Source organism: Dipteris shenzhenensis, chromosome 17, assembly GCF_047967505.1.
Source record: "Dipteris shenzhenensis isolate YYH24624 ecotype China chromosome 17, Dip_SZ_1.0, whole genome shotgun sequence".
Taxonomy (NCBI): Eukaryota; Viridiplantae; Streptophyta; class Polypodiopsida; order Gleicheniales; family Dipteridaceae; genus Dipteris; species Dipteris shenzhenensis.
In genome coordinates, this window is record NC_141612.1 from 18,097,096 (window position 1) to 18,117,074 (window position 19,979).

General features: G+C 40.5%; 1 pseudogene; it reads left to right on the forward strand.

Moving 5' to 3' along the window:
- Nucleotides 1–3,940: 3,940 nt before the first annotated feature.
- LOC147891789 (serine/threonine-protein kinase UCN pseudogene) lies at nt 3,941–5,696 on the forward strand (annotated as a pseudogene).
- The last annotated feature ends 14,283 nt before the right edge of the window (nt 5,697–19,979 follow it).

Consider the following 19,979-nt stretch of genomic DNA (forward strand, 5'->3'; position numbering starts at 1 on the left):
CTTAATTAAAAAATAAATAAATAAAACTTTGAGAAAAGTCCTCCGCTCTTGGGGAGGAGGATTTTCTTTTAAAAATATATATTTGAGAAAGCTCCTCCTTTGGGGAGGTAGAATTCCGGCTCCCCTTCGGGATCCCCTCCTCCATGGTGCCCCTAAGGAGGGAGGGGAGCCATCCTCCTCCTCCATGGAGTGCGTGAGGAGAAACCCTCCTCCAAGAGGGTTGTCCCTCCTATAGCATGGCAAGGCAGCCCCTCTCCACTGAGAGGCACAGTGGCCTTGCTATGGAGAAGGAGGAGGGGAAACCACCAAGGAGGGTTTCCCCTCTTACATCATGCCACGTCCATGGCTGTAGCCACACCATGCTATAGCCCCTCTCCATGACCATAGCTGCGGCCACACCATGGAGAGGGGAGCAACTTCCCCTCTCCACCACGGAGAGGAGGCGACAGGTGGATCTCCCCTCTCCCACAGGATGGCATGGTTGCATCTATGTGCCATTCTATAGCCCCTCTCCACATTGTGGCTAACTAAGGCCACACGGTGGAGAGGGGAGGAGCCTCCCTCTCCTATATTATGATGCGGCTGCTCTGTGCCATGCTGCAAGGGAGGTCAAGAGGGGAGGATCTCCTCTCTCCCATAGCATGGGGTATGGCCACAACCTCACCATGCTATAGGAGAATGAGAGCTCCCTCAAGGGAGCTCTATGAGCTCCCCTCTCCACAGCCATGGCTGCAGCCACGCTATGGAGGAGAGAGATCTTGAGATCCCTTGTCTTAGGAGAAGGGAGCTCAAGAACTCCCTCCCTCTATGGCGCGTTTATGTAGAAAGGGATCTTTAAGGCTTCTGTCCTCCTCTTACTCCTACTTGATAAGGAGGAGCCATCCTCCTCTTCTTCATACTCCTTCGTATTTCCTTCCGTTCAATTCCATTTCCTTCCCTCCCTTCTCTCTTCCTTTCATGGATGCTTAGAGAAAAGAAAACAAAAAGTTGTAAGAAGGTCAGGGATGTTTTTATCGAAGCTATACTTATATATCAATATAAAATCTTTGCAAAAGTTATTGAGCTAGTTTTTTTAGTTTCACATTATTTGTAGAATATATTAAATTTTTATTTATTTCCTTTTGAATTTTAAAGAAAAAGTTGTAAATCTTGGCAAAACTTTAAATTTCTTCCCATTAAAGTTTCAAATCTTTGCGAATTTTTCAAATCTTTATTTTTATCAAGGCATACAAACTTTCGACACCAATATAAAAGTTTCACTTCTTAATGAAACTAATAGCAAAAAGTCATCCATGAAGAAGGTGAAAACTTTCTTACCTCAAATTTTGGAAGCTCCATGGTCTTGTTCTTCTTTGATTTCACCTCCAACAAAACCTCTAGATCTTCTAAGAGGTGATTATGAAGGAGGAGTCTTCTAAATATATAGTGAGAGTTCAACTAAACATAAACTTTTTTTTTAAATCCTTGTTTAAATATAAACACTCTTTCTATACTCTGTCCTTTCACTCCAACACATACATATGGTGGGTAGTGATACAGCCCTTAGGATCAAGAGGAACATTGGTGCATAAGGACCAGCATAAACAGGGTCTCTCTAAGCCGACATGGATAGGGTCAAAAGCGATGTGAATGCATCACAATCTCTCTGGCCAGCATAAACACTCTTGACCTTGATGCATCTTGGCCATTTTCTTGACTTCTTTGCGATTGGCATGAGAGCATATCGATAGGGTCAAGAGCAACATTGGTGCATCAAGGCCAACATAGATAGGGTCGCTTTGGCTCATGGCGTAGATAGGGTTAAGAGATGCAAATGCATTGCAACCATTGTCTCTACTTCTTGAGATCGTTGACATAAGAGATGAGGGACCAGCACCAAAAGGGTCAAGAGCAAGGCGTGGGTGCAACCATTCATTTCATATTAGATGTGACACTTTAAGTGTCACATACCCCTCTCTAAATATAAACATTTCATCTCCCATAGTCTCTCTAAACATACAAACTCCTTTCATACTCTCATCTTTCACTCCAACACATACATATGATCATCATGGAGTAAGGTGCAAAGTATAGCAGCCATCATATATGCTGGCATTCGAATGACACACCTCAGATACTACTTTTTCACTGTTCTGCATAACACTTGGTGAAAAATGGGGTTTGTGGCAACTTTGACCATCCAGAGCATATCTGATGTGCACAATACTTTGCATACATATCAAAATAGGTTGTATTGATGCATGTGCAAATTATCGTGCCCATTGGGTATGTGCACATTTGAATAACACACCTCAGAGAGCATGTTTTTGGCGGTTGTGCATAATACTTAGTCAAAAATGAGGTTTGTGGTGGCGAGTTCAACATCCAAAGCATATATTATGGACACAATACATTGCAAAATCCTCAACAGATATTAGATTGACTTGTATCAATAGTATCATGCCAATTGAATATGTGCGTGTTCAAATAACACACCTCAAATACTATTTCTTGGCGGTTGTCCATAATACTTGATGGAAAACAGGATTTTGTGGTGACTTTGACTATCCGCATGTACGATGGGCATGATAATTTGCACATAGCTCAAAATAGGTTTTATTGATGAACTAGTGCCCATCGGGTATGTGTGCATTCAAATAACACACCTCAAAGCGTGTTTTTTTGCAGGTATGCATGACACTTAGTGAAAAATGGAGTTTGTGGTGTGTTTGACCATCCAAAGCATATTCGATGGGGGCATGATACTTTTCAAAGACCTAAAAATAGGTTGGATTGACATGAATGCAAAGTATCATGTCTATCCAAGATGTGAGCGTTCGAATAACACACCTTAAACTCTATTTTTTTACGGTTGTGCATAACACTTGATGAGAAAGGCAGTTTGTGATGACTTTCACCATCCAAAGCATAGCCAATGGGCATGATATTTGGTACACAACTCAAAATAGGTTGTATTAATGCACGTGCAAAGTATCGTGCCCATCAGGTATGAGCGCATTTGAATAACACACCTCAAATACTATTCTTTGGCAGTTGTGCTTAACACTTGGTGAAAAACGGGGTTTGTTGTGCATTTGACCATCCAATGCATATCCGATGGCAAGATATTTTTCATGCACCTCAAAATAGGTTTGATTCACAATTGTGCAAAGAATCATACCCTTTGGGTATGAGCGCATTCGAATAATACTCCTCAGGTGTACTATTTCTTGGTAGTTATGCATAACACGTGGTGAAAAAAGGTGTTTGTGGCACGTTTGACCATTCAAATCATATTCGATGGGCATGATATTTTGAAAAGACTACTCTCTAGAATGCCTGCCCATGAAAAGTATAAAAGTGTACTACATCCGATCAATATTGTGAAACTAAAAAATGGTCTGGATAAACTTTCACCAAGATTTTATATAAATATATAAGCATGGCTTCGATAAAAACATCTCAGGCGTGGCCAAGGGCACCCCGCAACAACCAAGAACTCCCAGTTCGAGCTATATTGGTCATGCATTTATGCATTCCTTGGTGACTACGCGAGTGAACCCAGTCTTCACCAAAATGTTTGTTAGCCGACCACCGTTTATTATAGGTCGAAGGCATAGGGCCTCTAGTGCCTCTGTTTTCGACGCGCCTCGGATTTGTTAGACTTTCTGACGCACCTTGGATTTCCCAGACGGAACTCATCCATCAAGGAGCTTGTTCAGCCGGTCCATGGAGACCGGCTCCTCCCTTTTGGATTTCGGTATGTGTGACACGTGGCATGACAACACCGAGTGCTAGTTGACCTGCCACGTGGACGAAGACACCAACTGCCGCAACTGTCGAACGCTGTCTTACGAAAGTGAAGCTTTGGTAGGCACCTTTGATACGTGGTCACCCAATTTGTTTGAATGCCTCTTGTCGATCATCCGGATCTTCAATCGACACAGAAACTTGCAAAGAGATGAGCATACCTTCTCAACACAGACCTTGCTCGAAGCCGCGCCTGGGAACCTTGACTGCGCAGGACTTCCGGCCAATCAAGACCTTGGGTCATGGAGACATCGGCACAGTCTTCCTGGTTGTTCTTTGCAGTAACAAACAGACGTATGCCATGAAAGTTATGCACAAAGAGGTGCTCCAGAGTAAAGGCAAAAAGAGGGCGGCAACTGAGAAAAGGGTTCTGTCTATGCTGGACCATCCCTTCCTTCCCACTCTCTATGCACACTTCCAGTCCGAAAACCACGTATTTTTTGTCATTGACTACTGCAGTGGAGGAGATCTTAACGTTCTAAGACAACAACAGCCAAACAAGAAGTTCTCCGAGACGATAACCAGGTATAGCGATGGTTCAGAGGGACCAAATTTTCGGTATTCCTGTCGCACAATAAACCAAATGAACGCCTGGAATGTTAAACTATATTTGTCCGGCATTTTTAGGGAGACCTTTCGCTACGAATTGTCTCATTGATTTCTCATCGTTAACTTGGGTACAGTACTTAGAACAAAGAGAGAGAGAGAGAGAGAGAGAGAGAGAGAGAGAGACCATTAGGCTCATCTATTTTCTAACAGTTAAGAAGCGACCGTTCCCTGATCAGCGTTCTAATAATGTTTCTGATTTCCTGTTGTGCAGATTCTATGCAACAGAAGTAGTATTGGCATTGGAGTATCTTCATGATCGGGGAATCATCTACAGGGATTTGAAGCCAGAGAACATTTTAGTGCAGAAAAATGGCCATATAATGCTCACTGATTTTGATCTTTCGTTGGTGGTTGAGAGCAAACCAATCGAGAAGGGACAAAATAAGAGATCATGGGGGTCTATATTTTTATGCTTCAGCGCATCGCCAAGAAAAGAGGAAAACGATTCACAGCAATCGACGTCAGGTAGAAACTTGCAAACTGATGATTCTGCCTCTTTGCGACCAGGTACCCGAAAATTTCGTCTCCCATTCCATGCATGGCGAAAAAGATCGAAACAGAAAAAAGGGAATATATCTCTTTGCCGATCTAATTCCTTTGTGGGTACTGAGGAGTATGTTGCACCAGAGGTATTATGGGGCAATGGACATGGGTTTTCTGTGGATTGGTGGACATTGGGGATATTTCTGTATGAGATGGTCTACGGGAGGACACCTTTTAAAGGTACAAACAGAAAAGAAACGTTTTATAACATCTTATGCAAGGAACTTGAACTGCCATCTCGATCTCCGTTCAACGACTTGATCAAGAAACTCCTTGTAAAGGATCCAGAATTGAGGCTAGGCTCGGTCCACGGTGCGAAAGAGATAAAGAAGCACGTATTTTTCAAAGGAACTGTATGGAAACGTTTTGAAAACAGTGCCAGACGGCCATTCATTCCTCCATTTCCTGTGGTTCATCAGGAAGATAACATTTACAGACAACATTTTGTAGAAGATCATCGAGTTCACTCAACGCATCCAGTATGTAAAGGAGACAGCTTTCAGACTAAAAACTGCTACGAAACAACAGAAAGCGATGAAAAGGAAAACACTCAAAGAGTTAACAACTTCAATCTCAATAATACAAAGCCTCTAGACGATATTGTGAATTCCAAATTTTTTGGCCATGACAATGACCTGGTTTTGAAGTGTAGTAGAGATGCAGAGAAAATGAGCCTTCCAGCACCAAGAATTGGAACAACCAATTTAGCTTTACACGGAAGCACCGACTTGTCAATTAATCAGTGTTGTGAGTAGTTGCCTGGAGCGCCCTTTTTATGAGGGAATATAAAGTAATATTTTTGACTTTTTCTAAAACACTTTCATTATCTTATTAATGAAAATGAGCATAAGTGTAAGACAATTTTGTGCACCCATTCATCGTGTGTGTGTGTGCGTATGTGTGTAAATGAACAAAAGAAGCTTTGTAGATTAATTAAGAATAATTGGGCATCTATCTCGTTCGTTATTGGGCATCTATCTCATAAATAAACTTTTTATATCAACCAAGAATGGTTTTTTAAGTTTAGAATAACTCTTACAGCTTCAGCCTCTTCCAATCATGCTATCACAAGGATATAGTAGTGATTCTTGGCGCAATTTTACAAGAAATGATGTTTAAATATGAATAGAGAGAGAGAGAGAGAGAGAGAGAGAGAGAGAAAGAGCCTTAGGACTTATTTTTTATGTTCTTAAATGTGCAATTTAGCATCAATTCCAATGACAGTCTTTAAAAATAAACTCGAGTATTGATACATGTAAACTTACCCCACCACCTTTTTTAAATATGGAAGTGTATCGAGTGGCTACGAGGCTAAAGGGTAATCTTATTTGAGTTTACTAAAAGCGATATAATATTTTACACTATAATTGCCACTCATTTTAGATGGGAAATGTCAGTTATGTATGTAGACTATTAAAAATGTTTTTTTACTTTTTGTGCAAAACAATCTAGGTATTTGCTATAGCTTCCCTACAAAATCTCTTAGTTTTGACAAAAAAATATAAACTAACAATTGATGATGACAATAATTACATCAATGGTTGTACGTGTGTTGTTGTTCTAGGTGTAATACTCTCAGCATTTGTTTTGAACATGAGTGGCGATTATAATTCTTGGAGTGCGATTGAAGGTTGGAGATGATTGTGGATGATTACCCAATTTCGTCTAGATTATTTTTTATCTCATGTTGTTAGGGTCTCTTTTTTTTGTACTATTTGCCCTTTTGTGTCTATAACCATAGTTTATAGCTAAAGTGACAATGGTTGAGATCCATCAATGGTGGGGTACCTATAAGGATGCACTATTTTGAAGTTCTTTTTGCACTTGGCCCTATTGTTTTGATTTATTCCATTTCTTTAATCCTAGACTCTAAAGATTGAAAAGTATTTACGATGATCATTGGGGTAGAAATGCATGCTCGCTTAGCTACAATCAAGAAATACAAGTGAAATTGCATTATGATTGTGAGCCCCTAAATTTCCTAATTGTTTGGTTAGTCATCTACCTACTATCAGAAAATCATATCAACAAAATATCACCACAACAATTATCTTTTGCTTGAATAGCATGGTATTGTTCTTTCTAGGATTATAATAGCCTTTCTAACATCAATAAAAAACACACACACATGTATACGTGCCATAAATATTTCCATATTATTGCACAAAATTGGATATACATGAACAGTGTAGACATTAGTGTAGTGAATAGCTAAAGTGAACAAGAGTGCATGATCTAAGATTCATTCTTTAAAACATGTGCAAGGGAGAAACATTTACTAACTTCTTGGCAAGGGACTGATCCCACTCTTTAGTGGCCCCAAAACACTATGCTAGTATCTTAAAAATGCAATGGACAAGAATACTTGGTGCCATTTAAATTATATGACCTTACAAGGATGGTCATAAGACATTGAGCTCAGTTACGTATAAATCAACTTTTAAGTTACCTTTGAAGTCTATAAAGTAGTGGCAACTCAGGTGGTTTGGGTGTTTGCCCTTTTAAGCTAGCTACCCACATTCGATTCCCTTAGCAAGATCCTTTATTTCCTATTGATGTAGGCCACAAGAAGTTGTCCCATTGTAGTTGTCCATGGGGGTGTGAATGTGTGTGTGTGTCTATGTAGGGCAAAAATATTAATTATTAAAAAAACTTCCAATAACTCACAAGACTAGGATACAAATTATGGACTCCAAGCGTGCATACTATTGAACTCCTCCTACATTTAGTGGGAATACAATGCAAGTACACATATGACAACCCATAAACTATTGTATGTGCTAGCACTCTCCATGCATGGAAGCAAGGTGCTAGAGATGATAAAAATGGCAAGGGTAAAATGCTACATGATAATACTTCCAAGAAAATGAGTTGTTTACAAGATTAACACATATGGAAATCAAGAGTATAGTTTCACATAGGCTAGTAAAGAACTTAGAGTCCAAATCTCCTTAAACTTTTGGTGAAGATATTAGAGATTTTATGGTTATAAGTCTAGAGTCATAAGTCTTAGCGTTATGACTCAGTGAAAGAGCATTTGCAATAGGGGATATGATGATTCATCTCCTCCATGTCTTTAGGAAACTAAGCCATAAGCTATCACATGAATAAGAATATTGGTATGGATAGCCATGTTTGTAGTAGAGCATAGTTCACCCTACAACAAGGGAGCCTAGTCACTTGGTTAAACTTTTATTCTAAGTGGTTCCATGTTGTTTTGTTTCATGATAGGGTCAATGTTTGCATGGGTGTAGCCATTTTTTATGAGGTTCAGGGCATTTTTTGTATATAGGGTCAATGTTTGCATGGGTGTAGTCATTTTTTATAAGGTTCAGGGCATTTTTTGTATATAGGTATCTTGCCATCATGATGTCATTGAAATAATCATGATGCATTGTAATAAGCCACCTTAATTAATCAAAATCTAAGCCACTATGGTGCCTAGAGGCCCGGTGGTGACATCCTAAGCCATCTTTAATTTAACAAGATTTGAGCCCCCAATTAATTGAATGTCTGGCAACCTAGGAAGTGTTGTCTTTTATAGACATTCTTTACCATGCAAAGCTTCATGAGAAAGCCTTAAAAAATGTTAAAATTTGGCCTTCTCATTAAAGGTGAGGGCTCCGTGGTGAGACTGGGACTAGATTGCTTGTTTTGCCCAAAAAATAATCATCGGGATGCAAGCCCATCCAATTATAGAATCATGAGATGCTATTTTATCTAATGCCACCGTAGTGACTGCAATAAAAATAATTGAGAATTGTTTTTCCCCAAAAATAATCACATGTAAGCCCATACAATCACGTGCAATCGTGGTGTGACTAGTTATTAACTGTACTAAAAATAATATGGACATCCAAGTAATGATGAAGAATCAATTATTTGCCCGCAAATTATTTTCCTACCACCCATCCAAATAAGCAACAAGGAGCCACCATGGTGGCTACTTATGCACTCTACCTAATTGCATGCATGTCAATTTTTTTGTGTGGAAAAGGACTTATGGTTTAGCCGCCTCATACAACCATTGTAGCATGAGCTAGACCACTGTGGTGGCCTTCACTCTACTTAAGCCTCTACTATTCCATTCACTTCAATATTCTTTCCCTATTTTGTCTAATCGGTCCTTCATCATTTCCAACTCCCTTCATCATTACCTCTTGACCTTTCTCTATTGCACTCTTCCTATACAACTTCTATCTCATCTCACAATGGATCCTCTATTAGATATCAATGCTCCACTCTCGTGTAACTATGTGGGAACCAGCTAACTCTACTTGTAAGCCCCCCATATGAGCAGAAGGCATTTAAGTAGCTAAGTTATCTGGTAGGTCCCGGTTTGGAAACTAGATGGGGGCCATGTGTGGCCTAATTGGTGGATGGCTTCAGATAGAGTTGGCACACTGTTGCGAGGCCCATTTGGAGCTCCAGATCATCCCGGATGGCTCTGGGCTGAACGAAGCCCATAAGTTAGTTGCTCTATTCTCGCCACGGTTCTAACGTGTGGTCGGTGGCCTATTTCGGTATCGACCTCCAGTCGGTCGTTTTGGGATGACTGGGTCAGTCTCCCAATTGGGTCTAACCGACTATGACTGGTGGCTATATAAGAGCAAGCCCATGAAGCCCATTATTATCACTGGCTACAACAACCTTGATTCCTTAGCATCCAGCCTCTATCCTCTACTATTTCCAGCATGCCATCGAAGCTTCTCACACAGGAGCGCATAGCTGGGAGGCAGCGCCATCTATTGTATCAGTATTACAGTAATCAAATTTTTTATTCTCCATACTATCTGCTTTTCTCTCTTGCATACGAGATCTTGTTATCTGTTGAGCATAGACATTGTATTGTTTTCTTACGTGGTATCAGAGCTTGGGCTCTAGCAAGAAGATTTGGTAGTGTGTTTCTATTTGCGAGCAGATTGTGAGAGATGGCCCAGCCTGCAAGACTACGAATCCCACCGTTCGGTGAAAGCCGAAAGTTGGACAGCACTAACTATCTAGTCTAGAATTTCAAGATGAAGACCATCCTAAGTGCATACGAGCTTTGGGATACTGCTATTGGGGTGGACATGAAGCCGGTTGCAAGATCGGATCCAGCCAATGTAGGACAACAGATAGTACCAACTACAGATCAGATTCTCACATGGACAAGAAGAAATGTAGATGCGTTGTATTCTATTATATGCAGTGTAAGTGATTCTGTCATGGCATTAATTCAACATGTCACCATAGTGGAGGAGGCATGGATGGTCTTGAAAAATCAATACAAGACCATGAATCAGACACGGATTCAAAATCTGGAGACTCAACTCGTGAACGAGAAAGTGTTTGAGTCTGAAATGGTAGAGAAGTTCATCACCAAGGTGAAGAATCTATGCGATCAGATGACTACGATTGGCATCACCATCACTAGCTAGAATCTAGCACGAAGGTGCATACGGATTCTCCCACCAAAGTATGATAGTCTTGTCACGACACTCAATACATAGAACAGAAATCCGCCCCTCAACTTTGAGGATCTTAGTGCGATGCTTCTGGAGGAGGAGATGTGTCAAAAGGAGGATTGGAGAAGATTCAACTTTCATGGCTGGATCAAAGAAAGGTAAGGGTAAGGACTCTAGTAACCTATCTTCTTCTGATGATAAAAAGAGAAAGAAGAAGATCAAATGCTTTTATTGCAACAAGGTAGGGCACAAGCAAAATGAGTGCCATAAGAAGATTGCAGATGAGAAGAATGGAGTAAAGAAAGAGTCCAGCAACAGCGCGCAGGTAGTACCAATAGAGCTATTCATAGCAATTGAGGAGATTTGCATGAAGGTAATTCATGTACCTGTGGATGAACCTTAGATTATTGACAGTGGTGCATCATGCCACATGACCAGTTGTAAGGATTGGTATACCTTTGTACATCCAGTAGGGAATGACATCCTGGTAGCAGTCAGCAATGATGCAAAATGTCCAACAAATGATTGCTCTCAAGCCAGATGGAGTTGTAAAACAGTTGTCCGATGTTCTTTATGTGCCAAATATCAAGAGGAATTTGTTGTCCATTTTTGCGATCACGGATTGGGACCTCAAAGTTCACTTCGATAAGAATGGCGCATAGATTTTGGATCTTCAAGGGAAGGTCATTGGTAAAGATACACGGCACAACAACATCTACGAACTCTCAACTTTAAGTGCTCGAGCCGATGTGAGCAACACTAAGCTATGGCATGAGAGGTTTGGTCATCTAAACCTTAGTTCTTTAAAGGAGATGCATAAAAGTGGAATGATTGCAGAACTACTAGAAATTACAGATCTACCCGATGTATGTGAAGCTTGCATGATGGGCAAGCAACATCGGTAGCCCTTTCCTCAAGAGGAAAGGCTCCTCTAGTTCACACGGACCTCTGCGGAAAGATGGAGATGGAAGCTTTGGGTAGTTCCTACTGCTTCATGACGCTGATCAACGACTACAGTAGAAGGATATGGATATACTTTCTGAAGACTAAAGATGAGGCTTTTAGAAAGTTCAAAGAATGGCATGTAATGGTCGAGAAAGGAATGGGGAGGAAGGTGAAGAAGTTGACATCAGATAGAGGTGGTGAGTTCATATCAAGTGAATTTAAAAGTTACTGCAAAAGTCACGGGATCAAGAGGCAGAAACCCCTGCCACATACATCATATTAAAATGGAGTAGCAGAGCGCAAGATGGGCATCATCTGCAAAATGGGCAGGAGTATAATGAAAGGGAAAGATTTTCCAAAGACTGTCTAGGCTGAAGCATATAACATGGCAATTTACATTCTGAATCGTAGCTACACGAAGGTTGTGAATGGGATGACTCCACTGCAGGCCTTTTCTGGTAAGAAACCTTCAGCTGCATATTTCAGAGTTTTTGGATGCTACTATTTTGTGCATGTCCCTGATGCTAACAGGACCAAATGGGAACCGAAGAGCCGGAAGTGTATTTTCTTGGGCTATAGTGAAGAGGTGAAGGGTTACCGTCTCTATAATCCTGTTACCAAGAAGGTAATAGTAAGTCACGATGTGGTCTTCTCAGAATAGCCGCATCAATTAGAGGAGGATGCTCCCTTCCCAGACAACTAGGACCAGGATATCCATCCAGTACAACCACCAACAGTAGACCGATCTCCCCTAATGGTGCCTAGGAGGATTCAAGATAAAGAAGAGGAAGAAGAGCCTGCAAAACCACAACGGCAATGGCCATTCCCAAAGTGGGTAAAGCAGATTTTGGATGGTAGAGAACCTCCAACCATTGAGGAGGAATCATCCGAACACCACTGGTCTAAGAGATTAGAGGAGCAAAGAAAGGCGCAGGATCACTTGGTCAACTACGCTTTGATGACAGAGGTGATCCGTGCTGAAGAACCCAAGTGTCTTGAAGAGGCATAGGGTGATGATAGGTGGATGGATGCTATACAGTCAGAGTATGGCTCCATAATGAAGAACAACAATTGGAACCTTGTGGATCGACCACCAAAACACAAGGTAATCTATTTACTAGTAGTTGAATTAGTTTAGTTTAATTTCTAGGCTAGTTTAGGTCATGCTTGGGCTATGATAGTCCAAACCAGCCCAATGGCTGGAACAATAACATATAATTCAGCTAGTTAATGTGATTTTTGCTTAGTTTAATTGTTTTTCCTTCTAGTAGCTAGACTAGTTTAATTAGTAGGGTCATTTTCCTAAACCATCTCCATAGTCAGAACACTGAGCTGGTACACCAGTTATGTGTTTGGCCTAAACTAGACCATTGATAGAAATTGTTTTATTTTCTAGTAGTAAAATTGTTTTGCTTTCTAGTAGCTTGTTTAGATTTTTTTTTTCCAATGAAATTTTATTTCCCACATGTTTTGTAAGTAGATGGAGTTGTATCTGAAGCTTATGGATCAGAACCCTGACCTTTCAATTTGGCAAAAGGAGATTTGAGCATTGTAAGCCCTGGTACGTTAGGAAAATCAAAGACAAGAATGTATGTTGTTGTAAAAGACATATAGACTTTGATCTAAATTAACAAGCTTTGAATGACTTGAGATCTAATCATGTTGGAGCATTTCTCCATGGAGATAGATGCCCATGTCTTGTAGATGAATGTGCAGTATGTAGGCCATGCTGATCTTCATCATGTGTTGTAAGGGAGACCAAGTTTTGTAGCTTAGGGTCTTTGTGGGAGCCAATAGTCTGGTCCAAAGGGAGACTCTGAGTGGCTTTGTATTGCATGCATTTGTGGCACATGCATGGACTGTAATATAAAGAAGAGGCAATATGATGTCTAACCAAATAAAATGAGGGAAGACAACCCTGCTTCTCTAAAATGGAGGAGATTTGAACATGTTAATGTTGAAGAATTGGAGAAAAAGAGATGGCTACTATCATATAAGAGAACTCAACCGATGGAGCTTTTAGATAACTTGGTTCAATCCATCCAAAAATATGTGCTTTACAATTTCATGTGGCAGCTAGCTGCTACTCATAAGATAAGTAGTTCAGGAAGTGCCTTGCCAATTTTCCCAATGTGGACTTGAATGGAGCCTTACCATCAATGGTAACAATTGGGTTCACTAATTCTTTCTCATTTAGGAGAGAGTCTACCAAATGTCTAATTTCACTTATGGAGGCATCATTGTCATTTTCCTCTATATTTGACACATGATTTGCTTATTGATCTTCTTCTTTGGAATCATATTCTTGTGTATATGCATCTGCAAATCCAGATGACCAAGGTTCTAGCCTCATGGATGTAGTCACACACTCATGATTATCTGATTTATATCCATCAAAACCCATGAGCGTGTCATCTTTTGGATTCCACCTACAAGCAGTAATGAGCATTAGTTTTAGTAAGCTTATTTGTAATTTCTTTTTAATTTAAAAGTAAATTTTAGATTAAGAAAATTATTGTGATAAAAAAGAGCTTGATATGATTACCTTATCCTCTTCTTTATGGCAGTTTCATCCTCCATTGAGATTAAGGGAATCTTTGACACGATTCCATGCTTTTCTTTCTCCTTTCTATAAATTTTAGCAATTACATAAAAAATATACTCATGTATGCCTGGTACAAATTGGGTGGCAAGTCTTTGCCCTCGCTTTGTTGTTGATAAAGAAGGTCTATTGAGATTGGAACTCAAGAAGTCATGTAACCTTGGGCCTCCCCACATTCTTGCAACCTCAAATATTGCCTTTGTTTTCTCACTACATCTTCTTCCTAAACTTGACCTATTTATGTTTGTAGCAACATCTTGTAAAAAGTCCCACAAGGCAACTTCAAATTTGTCCAACCTATGGGCTTCAATTATGTTGTCACAAAATTGTTTTACATCTGATTGAGAGACTCTACATTGAATTCTCTTAAAGTCTGGACTCTTACTGAAAGAATTGCAACACGATACTTTGCCCACCATAGTCACATAGAAAGATCTCTTGCTTTCCCTTTTAGCAAAAAATGTCACATTCCTAAGTTCAATCTTTGTAAGGTAATCTAGTCTTCTTCCACAACCAATAGCCGTATGTCCCATCTTATTCTAAACCTTCTCTTCTCTATAAAATCTCATTCTAAAGTCAACAAATTTACCTATTCCCTTGCAATGGTGGCATGTGAAGCCTTCAAATGGTTTCTCATCTTGTGAAATTCAAATGCAACTTATGTAACAAAAGCATACATCCACATAAATTTCAGTACCTCCATCTTGTAATGTTGCCTTAACATGATGCTCTATAAACCAATTATTTTCACCACATTGATCATCTAAGAAAATTTTTACCTACTTTGACCTCATGGCTCCGAAACCCGAACACAACAAACTAAAATTTACAAAATAACTTTCATTATCTCTAGTACTAATCGAATTAGGAGATAGAGTAAAAGTTGCTAAGAGATCTTTGCTTTGGATCATGCTCCTTATCCTTTTGGGGATGCCCTCGCAAGCCTATGACTGCTACCTTTAAAATCCCTTTTTTTTTAATGAGTGACTTGGTATGAGAGTTTGACTTTGTGTGCTCACTAAGAACCGTGTACAAATCTGATCTTGGAGGACACAAATGTAGCCATGCACTATCATATTTGCATCGTACCTTCACCAAGCTTTTGTCCTAAAAATCATGTACTATAGCCTCAATCACCTAAAAATCCCAACCTATCAATACAATATGAGATGAGTAAGAGACTTGAGTAAGATCATGGAAAATAATACTTGAGGAATAAAGGAATAAATGATACCTTCATTTATCATTATAAAAGAATGCAACTTTGCTATTGCATCCTCTATCTCTCTTTTGTCATCCCTTGCTTGTTGATGCATAATTTGGTCATATCTTCTTTCTAAATTACTCAACCTATCAATGCTCTCTATTATGGTCTCCATCTGTCTCTCTTGCAAGCTATTTATTTGCTCTAGCATTTGCTCTCTAAGTACCTGGTTGACTTGCTTGCATTGTTTCATTGTTAATGCATGCTTATGATTACTGCTAGCAGAACCCTCTATTTCACAAAAAATTTATAGAAGTTTGTAAATCCAATATAGTATCTGCATATACAAAATCTACATGTTAATTCAACTTGCACACAGTAGGCATGCATAATTGATCTTTCCACACCATGGGTAGCCACAAACAGGCTCTTTGCAAAGCTAGTTTGCATCCAAAAACACTCCAAAGAAAAACACATGCATAGCATGGCCACATTCGGGCCATTAGATCATGCCCTCATCTATGATGTGCAGATGCTAGACTGTGCACTTCTTACCCTACCACATCACAAGAGGATAGTCATCCTTTTTAACTGTTGTGGTTACCAATACCACAATTTAACCTTTTACATTAGCAAGCTATTTCTTGATTTATTCTTGCCTCATCCTAAGGGTACGAACGTTCTCTTACAGCACCTCCACTTCTGAAGTACTCATATTCCATCTTTGCTCTCATGCATGCAAGTCTTTTTCTTCAACCTCCTTCACCTTGTACCCTCCTCGAGCATTCTTTTACATTGTGCTATCTTTGCTAGCATCGGTGGCTTTCATCGGTCTTTGCTAGCATTGAGGAAGTCCCCATCGGCATAGCAACTCCAATTGATTGAGATGACAATTTGGATTTGCCATCCTTGCAATTCAGAAAGTTAGTCATCATGATTCGGAGATTGCCTTTGAGAAAGAGATCGTACATCCACTCAATTGCTTTGAACATGCCAGAACTTCATGGCTCCTCTTATATCATGAAAGTACTACCATATCTGTTTCAACATATTTTGGACATCAGTTGGCAAGCTTGAAACTTCTACTCCACCATCTATGCCAATCTGTGCATTCGGGTATAAATCTAAAGTATTTGATCTCTTTCATGACCTCCAAGAATTGTGCTTGCATATCTTCTCCAATAGTGCCTAGCGAAGTTTTCAATCATGCTTTCACTAATCTTAATCTTTTGATTTCAACAGTCAAGTTATCCATCCTTCACGTTCACTTGGTGAAGTTGGAGAGAGAATCCAAATTGGGCTTTTGAAGACTATGTGAATGTCACAATTTCAAGATTAGGGGAGGAACAATTGTGTGAGGAGCTCTCACATGTCATGATTTCAATATTAGGGGAGGAACAATTGTGTGAGGAGCTCTTACATGTCATCATTTCAAGACTTGGGGAGGAAAGATTGTGTGAGACGCTCTTGAAGTATGTAGAGATGGAGGATCAGGATGACACATTTGGAAGAGGATGTAAGAAAACAATACAACCTCTATGCTCAACAGATAACAGGATCTCGTACGCAAGAGAGAAAAGCAAATAGTATGGAGAATCAAAAATTTGATTACTGTAAAACTGATACAATAGATGGTGCTGCCTCCCATCCGTGCGCTCCTGTGTGAGAAGCTTCGATGGCATGCTGGAAACATTAGAGGACGGAGGTTGGATGTTAAGGAATCAAGGTGGTTGTATCCAGTGATAATAATGGGCTTCATGGGCTTGCACTTATATAGCCACTAGACGTAGTCGGTTAGACCCAATTAGGAGACCCATGCAGTCGGCCCAAAATGGCTGACTGGAGGTCGGTCCCGAAATAGGCCACCAACCACATGTTAGAACCGTGGCACAGAATAGAGCAACTAACCTATGGAGCCCATTCGGCCCAGAGCCATTCAGGATCATCTGGGGCTCCAAACGGCAGGCCCCACAACCTGAGAGTGGGCTGTCCCGAGAAATGCTCCATCTACCCTTAGTGTAGTCAGTCATGGGATGCATTCCCGCACTTACATGTAGCCTAGTTGGTAGTGTGCCAACTCTATTTAAAGCCGTCCAGCCATCAAGCCACACATGGCCCCCATTTGGTGTCCAAACTAGGACCTACCAAATAACCTAGCTACTTAAATGCCTTCTCCTCATATGGGGGGCTTACAAGTAGAGTTAGTTGGTTCCCGTGTAGTTACACGAGAGTGGAGCATTTATATCTAACACCCCCCCTCAATGTCCACTCACAAGTGAACTTACTTTTTCGGCCCAATGCCAAGTCGATGAAGATGCCTCTCTAGCATGTCCATAGCATTATCTATAGTTGGACAGTACACCAAGTCGACCTCTCCATCTATGATGAGCTTGTGTACAAAGTGATATTGAATCTCAGTGTGTTTTGTGCGAGCATGGAACACAGGGTTCTTTGCAATTGCCATGCAACTTTGATTGTCACATGATAACTACGTAGGCTTGTTCTGCACTGCACCCATGTCCCCTAAAATCCTCAACCACACTACCTCACAAGAAGCAAAACATGCTGATTTGTACTCAGCCTCGGTAGAAGAAAGAGCAACTGTAGGTTGCTTCTTGCTGACCCATGACACAGCTCCAGATCCAAGTGAGAAACAGTAACCTCTCACTGATCTCCTACTGTCCACATCTCCTGCCCAATCCGAGTCATAGAATTTGGTCAAGATGTTGCCCTTGGTATAGGTGATGCCATAATCAAGTGTGCCTTTGATGTATCTTAGCACCCGCATCCTTGCCCTCCAATGGTTCTCCTGGGGCTTATTGGAAAACCTGCTTAGTACACCAGTCGCAAAGCTGATGTCCGGCTATGTGTTGCACAAGAAAATCAAACTGCCCACAAGCCTTCTGTACTTCGCTTCGTCCACCAGTGGTGATGAATCCTCATTTGAGAGCATCACGTCAACCTCCATAGGGGTGCCAACTGTCTTGCACTCAGCCATGCCAAATGCCTTCAATATCTCTCCAACATACTTCAGCTGTGAGATGATCTGTTTTGGCTCTTGCCAAACTTCAATCCCCAAACAGAAATGCATTAGTCCGACTGTCATTTCAAACTCTCTTCCTAGCAACTGCTTTGTCTGCAAGATCTTTTCTTCATGGTTCCCTGTTATGACAAGGTCGTCCACATAAAGGACCATAATCATACACATGCCTCCTTCTCTGTAGATATACAAATTTGCATTAGGTGGTCTCCTCCTGAACCCGTTTTGCAAAAAGTAGGCATCAATCCATTGGTACCACGCTTGTGGGGCCTGGACTTTTTGGTTTACAGACTTTACCTTCTAAATCAAGGATCACAAAACCTGGTGGTTGCTCCACGTATACCTCCTCCTTGAGATCTCCATTCAAAAAGATGGATTTTACATTCATCTGAAACACGGGCTAGCTTTCCTGTGCTACTAAAGACAAAACACTGCAATCTGTGGTTAGTCAAGCTGTGGGAGCAAAAGTATCCTGATAATCAAAACCATGTACCTGTGCGAATCCTTTTGCCACGAGTCGAGCCTTGTACTTATCCAACATGCCGTCAGACTTGTACTTGGTCTTGTACACCCACTTGGTGCCGATTGAAACTCTCTCTCTCTCACCAATGGAAGTATTGGACAAATCAGAGATTGAAGATTCTCAAAGAACCTTGGAGAACTCTTAGAACACTCTTCTCATTAAAAACTTGTAGAATCAAGAATCTTACAAGGAATCACTCAATTAAAGATATCTCAAGTTTCTAGAGTTCTAGAGATCAAAATCACGAGCTTTCTACCTCAAATTAAAAGGTGAGAATGAGCTCTACATGAAGAGCTAGAGATATAATGGAAATGAATGATGAAAAAACCTCTCAACACAATGGATAAAATTTTCTCTCAAAGGAAATATTTCATCATCAGAATGAAAGATGAACTCTCAATCTCTCAATCAATCACACTCTCTCGTACTCTTGCATATAAATAGTAGTGCCTCAATGGAAGGCACGGATGCTCTGATACCATGACAAAAATATGAAGAGGGAAGAGGAGAAGAGTGGAGATGAGGAGAGAGAAAAATGTAGAATATATACAAACCTATTTAGGGTTAGGGTTAGGGCATCTAACCCTTTCCTTTATAGCACTCTATATGTGTTAGTGCTATACACATGTAATCACATGATGTTGAGTGTGGTCTCTCAATAGGACTATTGGAGGGAAGTGGTTGCACAGCATATAATTGTGTAGATGGGCATCGACAAGCAGCTAACCATGCCTCCATGCTTGCATCTCTTATCAATGTTGCATGTACATCATGTGCCTCTTGTCGTAACCATGTATTTAGGTTCTTGAGGCTCTTCAGTAGGGCATACAGAGAAACAATATTGTTCTATAGCTCGGGCTCAGTCTACAGTCTTTTGGTTTGGATCTAGCTCAAATCGGGTTACATTCTCTTCGTGGAGCTATGCCACTTGTCACTCCAATGGCCCACGTGCACCCTCCAATGCCTTGGACAATTATGACTACATGATCATCACTTTAGTATGACCATAGATATGCTTGTCCTTGTAAGATGACAAGTCCACCTGGATTCCTTTTATGAACTACACATACAAGAATTTGGCAAACTACATTGCATGTCATTATGGTGTGCGACCTTCCCATATACCTCGATATAGATTTATCTGGCATTTTGCTGAATATGCTCATCTTAGCAATTTATGATTTTTGATCTACCATGTTGGTCCAGTGCTTGGGTTGGGGTGCTTCCATTTTTCTCCTACGTCTCCTAGCTTGGCTAGCTAAGTCTTCACCTTCATC